Raw genomic sequence first — 13,559 nt, forward strand, 5'->3', positions numbered from 1 at the left:
TGCAAAGGCTAATGGAGTTTTGCCAAGAGAGCACACAGGTCACAGCAAATACCCTCTTCCAATGACACAAGAGACAACATTATATATGGACATCACCAGATGGTCAATACTGAATTATTATACTTATGGTCAATACTGATTTACTATATTCTTGGCAGCTGAAGATGTAGAAGTGCTATACAGTCAGAAAAAACAATACCTGGAGCTGACTGTGGCTCAGATCATCAGCTCCTTATAGAAAAATTCAGACTAAATTGAAGAAAGTAGGGAAAACCACTAGGCCATTCAGGTATGACCTAAATCAAATCCCTTATAATTAAACAGTGAAATTGAAGAACAGATTTCAAGGGATTAGATCTGGTAGACACAGTGCTGATGGACAGAGGTTGATAACATTGTACAAGAAGTGGTGACCAAAACCATCTCAAAGAGAAAGGAAAGAAAAAGGCAGAGTGGTTTTACAAATAAGGTAAAGAGACTTTACAAATAGCTGAGAAAAGAAGAGAAGCGAGAGGTAATGGAGAAAGGGAAAGATACACGCACCTGAATGCAGAGTTACAAACAATAGCAAGGAGATATAAGAAAGCCCTCTTAAGTGAACAATGCAAAAAACAGAGGAAAATAACAATGTGAAAGACTAAAGATTTCTTTAAGAAAATTAGAGATACCAAGGGAATATTTTATGCAAGGATGGGCATGATAAAGGACAGAAACTGTAAGAACCTAACAGAAGCAAAAGAGATTACAAGAGGTGGCAAAAATATACAGAAGAACTGTATAAAAAAGGGTCTTAATGACCTGGATAATCACGATGGTGTGGTCACTCCCCTAGAGCCAGACATCCTGGAGTGTGAAGTCAAGTAGGAAGCATCACTATGAACAAAGCTAGCGGAGGTAATGGAATTCCAACTGAGCTATTTCAAATTCTAAAAGATGACGCTGTTAAAGCACTGCACTCAATATGTCTGCTATCTTAGAAAACTCAACAGTGGCCATAGGACTGGAAAAGGTAAGCTTTCATTCCAATCTCAAAGAAGGGCAATGCCAAATAAATATTCAAACTACTGTACAGTTGCACTCATTTCACATACCAGCAAGGTAACGCTCAAAATTCTTCAAGCTAGGCTTCAACAATATGTGAATCAAGAACTTCTACATGTACACACTGTTTTAGAAAAGGCAGAGGAACTAGGGGTAAAATTGCCAACATACACTGAATCATAGAAAAACCAAGGGAATTTCAGAAAAACATCTACTTCTGCTTCATTAACTATGCTAAAGCCTTTGACTGTGTCGATCACAACAAACTGTGGAAAATTCTCAAAGAGATGGGAATAGCAGACCACCTTACCTGTCTCTTGAGAAGTCCAATGCAGGACAAGAAGCAAAAATCAGAACCAGACATGAAATAAAAGACCAGGTAAAAATTGAGAAAGGAGTTCACAAGGCTGTATACTGTCACTCTGCTTATTTAACTTCAATACAGAGTACATCATGCGAAATGCTGGGCTGGATGAAGCACAAGCTGGAATCAAGATTTCTGGGAGAAATATCAACAACCTCAGATATTTAGATGACACCAGTCTAATGGAAGAAAGCAAAGAGGAACTAAAGAGCCTCTTGACGTGGGTAAAAGGAGAGTGAAAAAGCTGCCTTAAAACTCAACATTCAAAAAACTAAGATTATGAAATCTGGCCCCATCACTTCATGGCAAATAGAAGGAGAAAATGTGGAAACAGTGACAGATTTTATTTTGGGGGGGCTCCAAAATCACTGCAGAGAGTGACTGCAGCCATGAAATTAAGACACCTATCCCTTGGAAGGAAAGCCATGACAAATGTAGACAGCATATTAAAAAACAGAGACATCACTTTGCCAACCAAAGTCCAGATAGTCAACGCTATGGTTTTTCCAGTAGTCATGTACAGATGTGAGAGATGGACCATAAAGAAGGCTGAATGCCAAACAATTGATGCTTTCAAATTGTGGTGCTGGAGAAGATTCTTGAGAATCCCTTGGACAGCAAGGAGATCAAACCAGTCAATCCTAAAGGGAATCAACCCTGAATACTCATTGGAAGAACTGATGCTGAAGCTGAAGTTCCAATACTTTGGCCACCTGACTTGAAGAGCTGACTAATTAGAAAAGACGGATGCTGGGAAAGATTAAAAACGGGAGGAAGAGGGGGCGACAGAGGATGACATGGTTGGATAGCATCACCAACTCAATGAACATGAGTCTGAATTTTCTCCTTCTGTTTGCCATGAAGTGATGGGGCTAGATTTCATGATCTTAGTATTTTGAATATTGAGATTTAAGGTGGCTTTTTCACTCTCCTCTTTTCACCTGGGAGATAGTGAAGGACAGGAAAGCTGGCATGTTGCAGTCCATGGGGTGGCAAGAGTCAGACACAAATTAGTGACTAAATAAGTACGCTGTAAGCAGGCATAATAAATTTCTAAACTAAAACCTAATTTGGTGTGTCTGAAAAGACACGTTATAAAAATCAACTTATAAAGAAATAAGCTTTTCCAATGCTTAAATACTGAAATTCTAACAAGTTAAAACATATGTATTTCTTAAAAGAAAACAACTTTAAGCCTGAGAACATAGGTTAGATATGCATATCTAAAGAAACAGGATAAGCTATTTTTAAAAAGTCAGCTAATTAATTTTTAAAAATATTTCAAGTTCTGAGACATATTGCATCACAGACTCCTCAATTATAAGCAAGCCTTTTGATGGCTTTATAGAATCAGTTCACAGTTTTATTAAACTTGCGATGGTAAAACATTAACAATTCAATCCCAGATGAGTAGTTATGATATCAAATAAAGAAACTGTCTGGAGGAAAAACCATACAGACACAGTAATCAAATTCCCACACAGAATTAATGGGTGACATGTAAGCCAAAAGATGATTCATTTTATTTTAAAATTAATTACAAAAGTCCTTGATTATTTTAGAATGAATTACATATCCTTATAGTAGGTTTCCTTATGCCACAACAAAACTAAAGATAACTATGATATATTTGGTCATCAAAAATATAACAGAAGGAAAAACATCACTGTTTTGAAGTGTATACACCTGATTTTCTCCAAATCTTGATGAGTCAAATAAAATCTGCATTCATATTCTAAACAAAATATCCAGAAACTAGCACATCATCTCCAGAAACTAGCACATCATTAGTAAACTGCACAATCTTTAAAAAATATCTAAAGACAATGGAATGCAAAGGCCCACTTTTAAATATTTGAGAGATGAGTATCAATTTACAACAAATTTTATTTTAGCAAAGTCATAAATATTTTTTCTGTCAATATGATTTGAATATGAAGAAAAAGCATAAATCTATTAAACACTGATTCAATAAAAAATTACTTGAAAGAAATTAGCTGAAGTTTCCCCTATTTACCTATAAAGAGGGAAAAATAAAAGCAATACTGATTAGGTATAAGAAAGAGTCTGGGAATCAAAGGAAGCCATACAATATTCAAAATGAAATATGTTTTGTGTGAATTCATGCTTCAAAGAGACTATACACTATTTGCAACATTTTCAAATTTCAATTAAAATTCAGTCAATAAATCACTTTAGAGTCTTATACATGGCACTAGTAATGGTATCAGAATACTTTCCATTAAAAGAAAAAAAACAAAAAACCTTAGAAGACACAGTCCGTTTTCTACTGCCATATTTCTAAATATTCCAATACTGTCTAAGGGTGCACTCAAGAGTAGGACTCTATTTTCCTTCCAATCTATACTTTGTGTAAGCTAAGTGAAAAGCACCTCTTAAAACTGTATGACTAATGTGGCAGATGGGTAAAAGTTTTGGGAGAGGTGTTCTATTTTCAGGCTAATAAAAGCTCAATTATTTCAGAATCAGAATTTATTACTAGGTTTTAAAATAATCTGAAAAATGTAATGGGCATTTTGCCAGGACAAGGCTGAATTCCAAAATTAAATGCACTTAGTGTTTCATTTCATATAGCAGATTACATATGACTTTAGGTTGAGTTTTAAAGATAAGCAATGATTATCTCACTAATTTTAATAAATGATAATCCCAATAAATTCAAACACATAAGGTTCAAAGTGACAATTCTCTTTTTAAATGGAAATTTACACAAAGGGTTCATCCTCCATAAGCGAGAATATATTGGGACTTCCCTGGCAGTGCAGTGGCTAAGACTTGCACTTCCACTGCAGTGGTAGGGTGGGTTTGATCCCTGGTTGAGGAACAAATTTGATCTCTGGTGCCTCTGCCTTTTCTAAAACCTGCTTGAATTTCCCGTGGTCATGTATGGATGTGAGAGTTGGACTGTGAAGAAAGCTGATCGCCGAAGAATCGATGCTTTTGAACTGTGGTGTTGGAGAAGACTCTTGAGAGTCCCTTATACTGCAAGGAGATCCAACCAGTCCATTCTAAAGGAGATCAATCCTGGATGTTCATTGGAGGGACTGATGCTAAAGCTGAAACTCCAATACTTTGGCCACCTCATGAGACGAGTTGACTCACTGGAAAAGACTCTGATGCTGGGAAAGGTTGGGGGCGGGAGGAGAAGGGGACGACGGAGAATGAGATGGCTGGATGGCATCACCGACTCTGTGGACATGAGTTTGAGTGTACTCCGGGAGTTGGTGATGGACAGGGAGGCCTGGCGTGCTGTGATTCATGGGGTCGCGGAGAGTCGGACACGACTGAGCGACTGAACTGAACTGAACTGAACTGAACTGAGGAACAAATATTTCAAATGCAAAAAAAAAAAAAAAAGAATATATTTTCTTGGTTTGCTTCTTACAATTAAAATTGGAAGTAAAACTTTGGAGAATATAAATGTCTGAAAGTAACTTTTTATTTCCCAGAAAACAGTCTCTTTTAGGTTACATAGATTCTCAATATCTTAAATGACATTGTATCTATTAAACAATATAAAAAGAAATATGAACACAATAAAGGAGAAAAGGAATGTTAAATCCATCTGAGTACAGGTTTTGAAAAAATAGCAAGGGGATAAGAGAGCCTCCCTAAGTGAGCAACGCAAAGAAATAGAGGAAAACAATAAATGGGAAAGACTAGAGATCTCTTAGGGCTTCCCTTGAGGCTCAGCTGGTAAAGAATTCACCTGCAATGTGGGAGGAGACCTAGGTTCAATCCCTGGGTAGGGAAGATCCCCTGGAGAAGGGAGAGGCTACCCACTCCAGTATTCTGACCTGGAGAATTCCATGGACTGTATAGTCCATGGGGTCGCAAAGAGTGACTTTCATTTTCGGAGATCTCTTCAAGAAAATTAGAGATATCAAGGGAACATTTCACGCAAACATGGGCACAATAAAGGACAGAAATGGTATGGACCTAACTGAAGCAGAAGATATTAAGAAGAGGTGGCAAGAATACACAGAAGAACTGTACAAAAAAGATCTTAATGACCCAGATAACCATGATGGTGTGATCACTCACCAAGATCCAAAATCTTGGAGTGCGAAGTCAAGTGGCCTTAGGAAGCATCACTACAAACAAAGCTAGTGGAGGTGATGGAATTCCAGTTGAGCTATTTCAAATTCTAAAAGATGATGCTGTTAAAGTGCTGCACTCAATATTCCAGCAAATTTGGAAAACTCAGCAGTGGCCACAGGACTAGAAAAGGTCAGTTTTCATTCCAATCCTGAAGAAAGGCAATGTCAAAGAATGTTCAAACTACTTCACAGCTGCACTCATGTCACATGTCAGCAAAGTAATGCTCACAATTCTTCAAGCGAGGCTTCAACAGTACGTGAACCAAGAACTTCCAGATATTCAAGCTGGTTTTAGAAAAGGCAGAGGAACCAGAGGTCAAATTACCAACATCTGATGGATCATAGAAAATGCAAGAAAATCCCAGAAAAACATCTACTTCTGCTTCATGGACTATGCTAAAACCTTTGACTGTGTGGATCACAACAATCTGTGGAAAATTCTTAAAGGGATGGGAATACCAGACCACCTTATCTGCCTCCTGAGAAATCTGGATGCAGGCCAAGATGCAACAAATGTAACTGGTCATGGAACAAAGGACTGGTTCAAAACTGGGAAACGAGTATGTCAAGACTGTATATTGTCACCCTGCTTATTTAACATAAGCAGGGTACATCATGTGAAATGCCAAGCTGAATGAAGCACAAGTTAGAATCAAAATTGCTAGAAGAAATATCAATAACCTCAGATATGCAGATGATACCACCCATATGGCAGAAAGTAAAGAGAAACTAAAGAGCCTTTGATGAATATGAAAGAGGAGAGTGGAAAAAGCTGGCTTAAAACTCAACATTCAAAAAACTAAGATCATGGCTTCCAGTCCCATCACTTCATGGCAATGCTGGGGAAATGATGCATCGGGAAACAATGGAAACAGTGATAGATTTTATCTTCTTGGGCTCTAAAATCACTTCAGATGGTTACTACAGCCACAAAATTAAAAGATGCTTGCCCCTTGGAAGAAACGTTATAACAAACCTAGACAGCATATTAAAAAGCAGAGACATTACTTTGCCAACAAAGGTCTGTCTAGTCAAAGCTATGGTTTTTCCATAGTCCTGTATGGATTTGAGCACTGGACCATAAAGCAGGCCGAATGCCTAAGAATTGATGCTTTTGAACTGTGGTGTTGGAGAAGACTCTTGAGACTCCCTTGGACTGCAAGGAGATCAAACAAGTAAATCATAAAGGAAATCAATCCTGAATATTCATTGGAAGGACGATGCTGAAGCTGACACTCCAACAGTATGGCCACCTGATGCGAACAGGTGACTCATTAGAAAAGACCCTGACGCTGGGAAAGATTGAAGGCAGGAGGAGAAGGAGACAAAGAGGAAGAGATGGCTGGATGGCATCACCGACTCGATGGACAGTTTGAGCAGGCTCTTGGAGATGGTGAAGGACAGGGAGGCCTGGTGTGCTGTGATTCATGGGGTCGCAAAGAGTTGGACATGACTGAGGAACTAAACAATAATTCTTGAAATAAAACACATTCTTCTTCAACTACAAATAAAGTACCCTCTCTAAGTACTAAATGCATACTTCTCAGTCACTTCTAAAAATTAATAAAATTATTTTATGCATATTGATGATCAATAAGGATAGTAAACACACAAATGAAATGTAAAGAGTAAAAATGTTTTTTGCTTTTTTCTTTAAGAAATAGAGCACATTTAAAATTAGTTTTATTTATTTATTTGGTTCTTCTGGATCTTTAGTTAGAGCATGCTGGATCTAGTTCCCAAGCCAGGGATCAACCTGGGACCCCAACATTTGGAGCCTGGAGTCTTAGCCATTAGACTGCCAGGGAAGTCCCAATAATCTGTTTTTTTTTTAATTCACACAGATTAAATTGGTCTCTCCATGGACACTGAAAACTAACCACTGAACTGAAAAAAACAAGGCTAGAAATAATTTATGTGATATTTAATGCTTCCAGTATAAATATCATAGGTTTTAACCTGTCAAGAAAAAAAATACATATTCTAGAATATACTTTGAAAATTTTAGCATACTTGAACCACACATCTTGGCAACCCTTGTGAACTTAAGGACAATTGTGATATTTAATACTGAGATGCTGAAGTACACTCAAAAATGGATGACAGTCACTTAAAATACTTCATCTGTATTTAACTTTATTTCATCAGAATTGTTATAGTCTCAAATATATTTGTAACTCAAGGGGACATCATGGCATGCTAACAAACAAAATGCTATCATTTATTCCCACTGCTTTCTGGCAATAATGCAAGTATTTTTTATGTAAGGCTTTCCAAATATTGCAGATATTACAGGCCTTTCATCAAGGGATTAAATATCTATACTAACCCTTGAACTGTTACATGTCTCAGAAGTAATTTTTTATTTAATAAACTATTTTGTTTCTTCAATATCCAGAAATGCAAATCAATTATACTTTAGTAGCCAACTGAATATGTAACATCTATTTAATTAATATCGAGCAATTTTATGGTTTATTATAGCAATAAATATTTTGATAAGCATATATATGAGGTTCTCATGTGAATGTAATGAAATTGCTATCATTCCTAAAAAGTTTTTGCTTATTTACACCCTACTTAGAAATATCAGGAAATTATATTTTATCCAAACACCATGCACTGCAATAATGGCATAATGAAGACATAAGACTCTCCCGGCCTAATCTGATTCTCTGCAGAGAAGATGTAGTTAGTACTTAGTAGTCTAGACAAAATATAAGGAGATTTACTTTAAAAGTGATTCTTTGTCAATACTCTTGTGAAGGCTTGGCAAAGGATTTCCAAATTGACAACACAATGTCCTAAGCTGAACTGAAGTTTACCTGATTATAACACACTGTTAAAAATACATAATATCTCTAACAGAAGTGCTACCAGGTTTATCAAAATTCATATAAAACTCAGTATAAAGTCACTGGAGGAAAACAAAGAAAAATACTTACCAGCAAATTAATAAACAGTAAAAAGAACCAAAACTGAAATTAAATAAATAAGACTTCCATATTTCTGTCTCACTCTATGAATTTACATGTAAGATTAGTGATAAACCAATATTTATAATTATCACTTTAATCAAACAAAATAGACTGGTCTTATGGGCTCCCCTGACAGCTCAATTGGTAAAGAATCTGCCTGCAATGGAGGAGACGCCGGTTTGATTTCTGGGTCAGGAAGATCCCCTGGAGAAAGGAAAGGCTACCCACTCCAGTATTCTGGCCTGGAGATTTCCATGGACAGTATAGTCCGTGGGGTCACAAAGAGTTGGACATGACTGAGCGACTTTCACTTTCACTATCTATTTAAAAAATCATAAATCACATCAACAGATGTTCCATGAGGACAATCAGATACTGAGATATTCCTTGTCTCTGGAGAAGTCACATCTTTGCCATAAAGTCACACCCCATTTATAAAATACAAATTCATTTTAGGAAAAATCAAAGCTGTTCCACTGTTATAAAATTAACAGTCTAAGCCTTTTATAATGTCTTTTACGACATTAGAGTCCAAATTCACATCCATGCTTTGTAGTTTTAAAGCATACTCTAAAATGCAATAAGCTGAAACTCAAAACACCACAGATTACAGATCAACCATTAGGTCTCCAGGATTTTAGCAATTTGGTGAGAGGGAAGAGGTGCCACTTTTGTACCCTTCTATTCACATACCTAACTACCCACCTACTGATTCCCTCCGTTCTTTTACCCACCTATCAGGCATCCACTTCCCTAACCAAACACACCCAATATTTCCTGTATCCTGTGATGGAGACAGTAACATAATCCTAGTCTCTGGGGTTCAGGATTTTGAGCAGGGGAGAAAGACCAGAAAGATTAGTAGATTAAAAATCAGACTAAGAAGAGGAAAGAAATTTGAAAACAAAGTATGAAAAACAAAAAGTGCAGTAGAGCTTATATACATCCTGTAAGACAATGTATTCATTCTTATGCCAGCTGTAACTCCATTATTCACTCAACTTTTGTATATATGAGGTTTATACTGAACATAATATAAAATGATATGTGAAAAAAGGATAGAATCACTCTAGGAGAACTGTTCAATTCTTTCAGAGGTAAATAAGAAAATACAGTTAGAAATGGATAGAAATTTACTTAAAAACATTGTCCGTTACATTTCAATATTCACAAAACTATTTTCCACTAGGGAGGAAACCATAATAAACTATGCATGCAAAATTATAGGATTATATGGTTGAAATTGTATCCCATTTATTCCAAGTTCAAACAAGAAATATGGATCATTTAGAGTAGATGTTCATCTTATTGACCAAATATTAGCTTTAGTCCTGTGTGCTGTGATTCATGGGGTTGCCAAGAGTCAGACATGACTGAGTGACTGAACTGAATTCACTGAAGAGTTTTGACAAAACTTAAAATTTTATTTTTCAGTATTTCTTATGTTTAAATTTCATCATGCATTAAAATCTTATTTAGACTTGTCTGGCACCAAAGGTACATTTTTCCTGGCTAATGGATGCTAAAGCTGAAACTCCAATACTTTGGACACCTCATGCAACGAGTTGACTCACTGGAAAAGAGTCTGATGCTGGGAGGGATTGGGGGCGGGAGGAGACGGGGACGACAGAGAATGAGATGGCTGGATGGCATCACTGACTCGCTGGACGTGAGTTTGAGTGAACTCCGGGATCTGGTGATGGACAGGGAGGCCTGGCGTGCTATGATTCATGGGGTTGCAAAGAGTCGGACATGACTGAGCGACTGAACTGAACTGAACTGAATGGTATTATGCAGATACTAATCATGTTTTAAAAGTGGCCAAGAGCATATCAGTAATATACGTTGTTCTTCTCTTAAAGAAAGTTCATACTTAAAGAGATGAAACACACCTAAAGTTCCAATGAGGTGAGGAAATAAAATACTAGGTCTATCAACAGAACACTGACAAAAGGATCTTGACTAAACAGCTATAATTCTTAAGAGTACTTATAATTTTTGTCAGTGATTCATATTTTTCTTAGATTCATAATGAAAAAAGTTTAAGCTAAAAACTTGGATTCTATGTCTGCTGTTCCCACAAAGTATTTGAATAAGACTGATGTGATCACAACAGAGGTGGTGACTATATATGCAGTGTTTTTTAAATCCTCAGAGCCAGTTCACCAGCATAATCAACAGAGTTTCAGTGTTATAGTGATATTCAGCAACCCGCAAAGAACACAACACACCTTCTAAAAGCTTATGGATTCCACTTATACAGTAAAAAGAGAGGGGTCTTATCAAAATGATCCAGGGAAATTGCTCAGTTTTAAAAATGCACTGGAATGTGACTGTCGTCTACTGTTCCACTCCCAGCATGTAGAGAGCTAATAGTAAGGATATGTTTGTTTTCACTCTGTAACTTCTACTGTCTGAGCCAGATTCTCCTTAGGACCTTATTTTATTCTGATTACTGCAACATCATTGCCAGAAAATATAGAGCAGACTTGGTCACTCCTTTGTTGAAGTCAGCCAAAAGAATATTCTGTTGGAGAAAGTAACATTCGCCTCAAAGGCTTAGAAGCCAAAGGAAAAACTGAGACACATACAAGACAAAAATATATAAACCAATTAACTTAGCCTCTCAGGAAAATCATCTTCACTCTCATCAAATTATGTATTATCTGGCAATATAAGTTGAAAATCTATTTATAGAGCAGTCAGGCTAAATGTTTTATTGCTAAAACAGAAGTAGGAAGGGTCATAGAATGCAAAATGCTAGGAAACACAGTTTTTTCCTGAGGCCATTTAATATACTTTTGATATAGGTTACTTTCTTGTCAATGGTTCTTTTGTCTTTCTTAAAACTACATCTGCACAACAACGAGGTCACCTTGAATTTCAAGTACAACATTGCCTATAAATTTAATTTAACATCATATTACTCATAATAACCATAAACAGGAGGCAGGTGTGACCTTTATTGTCAAGCTAGAGGGCCTGAGGACAGGATGGGTTAATAGACTAAAGGATACAGGGTCTGAGTTGACTACAGGCTCTGTAAGAACTACAGTATGACTTGGCTATTAAAATATTATTGTAATCATATGCTTCTTTAAGAAGTAGCACTTCTAAATCAAGAGATATCAACCTCCATTCATTGTATACTACACTGTTCAACCCACCTCTGATGAACTTGAATCAGTTCTGGATTCCATGTTTTAACAGCTCACAGTGAGAATATAGAGCATCTACATAGGGCAACCAAGATAGCAACTGGTCTGAAATTTATGTTCCATGAACTCTGAAAGATTTGCTTGGAGAAGAAAAGGTGAGTAAGAATTTGAGGGCTATGCATGAATAGCTGAAGACTATCTAGTAAAATTGCTCAACAGAAGATTTGGTCTAGCCAGAAAATAAAGGAAGATTTTGCTTGTTTTTCTGGTTTTAAATGCAATTAGGATTACCAAGAAAGAATGGGATTCTTTCCAATATAGTAGACTTCATGTCATGCAAATGTTCTAAGTCATTCAATGGCCTAATTGTTTGTCAGCTGCACTGTTCATGTGTGTGTGTGTGTGTGTGTGTGTGTGTGTGTGTCCAATTGCATCTGACTCTTTGCGACCCCATGGACTGTAGCCCACTAGGCTCCTTTCTCCATGGGATTTTTCCAGGCAAGAATACTGGAGTGGGTTGCCATTTCCTCCTATAGGGGATCTTCCTGACCCAGGGATTGAACCTAAGTCTCCTGCATTGGCAGGCGGATTCTTTACCACTGAGCCACCTGGGAAGCCTCTGCATTGTTAAGGGGACATCTAAATTGGGAGGTAGATGAATTAGTACACATGAAATGTCCCTTTTTAAATCCAAGATTATGTGATTAAAGGTCATGTAGTTTGGCAGAGAAAGAACCAAAATCAAAACTCAGATCTATACAGATTAGTTCCATCTTTTGATAACATCTGGAATCCTGGAATACCCAGTCAACAGGTCTCTACTCTGCATCTCTACACTGACCCACATGACAGAGTGCCCAGAGCTCTCTAACAGAGTTGATGCTATTCGCCTCCTTAAAAATGTTTGATGACTCCTAAAGCCTCAGAGGACAAGGCCCAATCTGCCTAAAGCGACTCAGCCCTGGTCTACATGGCTTCCTGCCACGCCAGTCTTCCTCTCCGAGTGTCCCCACTGCTACCATGGGTGCGCCACTGAGAAAGCAGCTGTGACTCTAAGCCTTCCTCCACACATCATAAACGCAGCTTTGCTTTTCTTTCTTTTCATGTGTAATTCTATATAGTCTCATTTTTAAAAAGATTTTTTATTGGGAAACAACTGCTCCAGATACACGTAAGCATAATGGTATGTCTACTAGTGCTGGTTTCAGTACTTGCCTTCCTGCATTTAGACACCAATCCTCATCTTCCTCATTCCCTCCTAGCAAATGCCTGTTTGTCTTCCAGGGCTCTAAAACAAATGCAACATTCTCTATGAAGGTTTCTTCAACTTCCAAGATTAAATTATTTGTTGTCACTCTGTTCCCATTCTATACACGTCTCTCTTCTAATACTTCACACTTTCTAAAATATCAGACAAGCTTGTCTTTTCTCATATACAATTAGCTCCCCAGGACCAAGTGTATGCTTTGTGTAGCTTTACAATTTCCACAATTAGCACAGTTAAAACTCAATAAAGGTTTGAGAGAAGGGTAGTCACTGATTTTCAACTTGTAATATATGAAATTCTAGGAGTTTCTTCAAGACTGAATACAAGTCTGTAAAAAGTAACCACAGTCATATTGTCCCTATATTTTTGAGCAACAGTTTTTATAAAGCCTGAATTAAAAATATGAGTTAGTGATTAAGAAATGAGGTAAAGAACGGAAATTTCCTTTAGGAAATGATCTTCATGGATAAGATGCTAAAAATCATGGAAATAAGAGTTCACCAATTAGACTGGCCTCTCCAAAAGTCTTTATTTAGTGCCAGCAAGGAGATTTCTGTTTTTTTTTTTTTTTTTAAGTAAGACTACATTTTCAGAATGGGAACATTTACCATCATGGGCTAGGAGTTGTTA

At 37.0% G+C, this 13,559-nt stretch overlaps 1 protein-coding gene across 2 annotated transcripts in view; it reads right to left on the minus strand.

Moving 5' to 3' along the window:
* The window catches only part of ARL15 (ARF like GTPase 15), a 510,715-nt gene that overhangs the window by 183,534 nt on the left and 313,622 nt on the right, over positions 1 to 13,559 (minus strand). The gene's annotated exons all lie outside the window — the stretch shown is intronic.

The sequence above is a fragment of the Moschus berezovskii genome, chromosome 18 (assembly GCF_049115385.1).
Source record: "Moschus berezovskii isolate FMDL1 chromosome 18, NW_MosBer_1.0, whole genome shotgun sequence".
In the NCBI taxonomy this organism is placed as follows: domain Eukaryota; kingdom Metazoa; phylum Chordata; class Mammalia; order Artiodactyla; family Moschidae; genus Moschus; species Moschus berezovskii.